The sequence below is a fragment of the Conger conger genome, chromosome 7, assembly GCF_963514075.1.
Source record: "Conger conger chromosome 7, fConCon1.1, whole genome shotgun sequence".
Lineage (NCBI taxonomy): Eukaryota > Metazoa > Chordata > Actinopteri > Anguilliformes > Congridae > Conger > Conger conger.
Genome location: NC_083766.1, coordinates 62,685,878 through 62,688,377, shown reverse-complemented (window position 1 = coordinate 62,688,377; position 2,500 = coordinate 62,685,878). Strand labels below are relative to the sequence as shown.

The 2,500-nt window shown below is 45.5% G+C and overlaps 1 protein-coding gene across 1 annotated transcript in view; it reads left to right on the top strand.

Annotated features, from left to right (window-relative positions):
* LOC133133595 (LIM domain kinase 1-like) overlaps positions 1-2,500 on the top strand; it is a 32,878-nt gene that overhangs the window by 16,047 nt on the left and 14,331 nt on the right. The gene's annotated exons all lie outside the window — the stretch shown is intronic.

Below are 2,500 nucleotides of genomic sequence, written 5' to 3'. Positions count from 1 at the left end.
CAAACAAGGAGAAAAAATGGAAACCTTTTTAATATATATCGCGTGAACCTTTCTTTAGAATGGCCGTCACATGCAGAAATAATCCTCGTGTCTCAGATCCTGCTCATTTTGTTACAGTGCAGACTGGGATCTGGGGCCATTAAAGATGCTATAATGTGATTATCAGAGAGATACCGTGCACCACTTCCTGCTGGGGGAAGATTGAGTTCCACGGTTGGAACTTTCAGGTCAACAATGGCATTGCTCTGTCGTCTCAGTCTCTGTGGCATCTCTGTTTGGCAGTTCCTGTTGTGATCCTGTTCATTACTGGGATGCTCTGTCAATTTGCCACTGCCTCCCATCTGCAGAAAAAACATCTCCGCAGCGTAGCGCTGAACTCATAACAGCAGGTCATTGTCTGACCGTGATCTCCAGCACAGAGGAGCCTTTTGTGATGAGGACCGTTTGGGTCTGTGGCAGATCTGATTGGGTCAGTGTCTGCTGGACTGGACCAGTACCACATTGTGGTCTTGGGATTGGATTGACTCTGCCTGCAGGCAGTGGAGTTACTGGGTCAGAGAACATGAGCGTAACTGCCTTCTGATGGCTATAATGCCTTCTCCAGTTCACTCTCTTTCCCTCTCTCTCTCTCTCTCTCTTTCTGTCTCTCTTTCCTCAATTCAAATGGAGCTCTATTGGCATGACTATTGTCTGCTGGACATACAGGGATGTAACACTATTGGGGTTTCACTCACGGGACAGGAAGACAGAATTGGACAGAATTTCCTCCACCTTTTTCCGTTCTGTTAAATTCAGGTTTATTTCGACAGCGCTTTTTACAAAATATCGTCACAAAGACACATCACAGAAGGCGAAAGGAAAGAAGATAAATCCAAAAATTGTCACACTCTTCTTCTGGAATGTGTGAGCCCTGAAGCTAACAAAGGCAATGAAGGCCCCACTCTCTTAATTAGGGTGTAAATTAATCAACTTAATTAGGGAAGTAAATGAGCCGTGAAAAGAACAGGTATTGGTAACCGGGGGAGATGGAGGTGTGGAGGTCCGTGTTCTTTGTGGCGAGTGTCTCCCTTTTTCAGCCGAGGTGTTTGGAGTGGAAACCCCTCTCCACTCGGTGAACATGTGGCTGTGTGTGTGTGTGAGTGTGTGTGTGTGTGTGTGTGTGTGTGTGTGTGTGTGTGTGTGTGTGTGTGTGTGTGTGTGTGTGTGTGTGTGTGTGTGTGTGTGTGTATGTGTGCGTGTGTGTGTGTGCGGGGTGTTGGGGGCGGCCTGTAGTGTAGTGGTTAAGGTAAAATGACTGGGACCCGCAAGGTCGGTGGTTCTAATCCTGGTGTAGCCACAATAAGATCTGCACAGCCATTGGGCCCTTGAGCAAGGCCCTTAACCCTGCATTGCTCCAGGGGAAGATTGTCTCCTGCTTAGTCTAATCAACTGTACGTTGCTCTGGATAAGAGCGTCAGCCAAATGCCAATGTGCGTGCGTGGGTGTGTGCGTGGTGTGTGTGTGTGTGTGTGTGTGTGTGTGTGTGTGTGTGTGTGTGTGTGTATACGAGGAGGTTGGATAGAGTGACAAATGGCAGTGACAGAATGTAAGTTTGTCACCTCCCCCTGACCCGATTCCCCACCGCCAACCCCCACCCCTTACCTCACCCCTGTTTCACAAGACACAAGCTCTCAGAGGAAACTTCCACAAGGCTAAAAATAAAAAAACACTCATACACACAAGCACGAAAACAAAACGGAAAAGAAGATACTCACAATTTGGTTTATCTTCGTCATCTTATTGGGCCATTATCTTGGAAATATATTCAAGAAATCTACATGGTTTATGTGCATGTAGGTAAACATTAATGTGTCGATATATATATATATATAAATGTGTTGATTTTTTATTTTAATATCGGATGTGAAATACAAATTATATAATAACAACATGAGGTGTGAAACTCATATTCCCAGACGTTTTACTTTGTGTGTGTGTGACTGCATGTGTGTGTGTGTGTATGTGTGTGTGTGTGTGCGTCTGAAAGACGTGACGCTGAGTGAGTTCATTGGCTGTGACGGTGACTCATGACTCATTGTCTGCCCCCTTATTTCAGTCTGACTAAGTGGTCCTAAATTAATTGGACGATGTCTTTACTTTCTGCCAAAGATGAGCCTCTGTGTGTGTGTTTGTATGTGTGTCTTTCTGTGTGAATGTGTGTGTGTGTCTGTGTGAATGTGTGTGTGTGTGTGTGTGTGTGTGTGTCTGTGTGAATGTGTGTCTGTGTGTGTGTGTGTGTCTGTATGAATGTGTGTGTCTGTGTGAATGTGTGTCTGTGTGTGTCTGTGTAAATGTTTGTGTGTGTGTCTGTGTGTCTGTGTGAATGTGTGTGTGAATGTGTGTCTGTGTGTGTCTGTGTGAATGTGTGTGTGTGAGTGTGTGTGTGTGTGTCTGTGTGAGTGTGTGTGTGTGTGTCTGTGTGAATGTGTGTGTGAATGTGTGTCTGTGTGTGTCTGTGTGA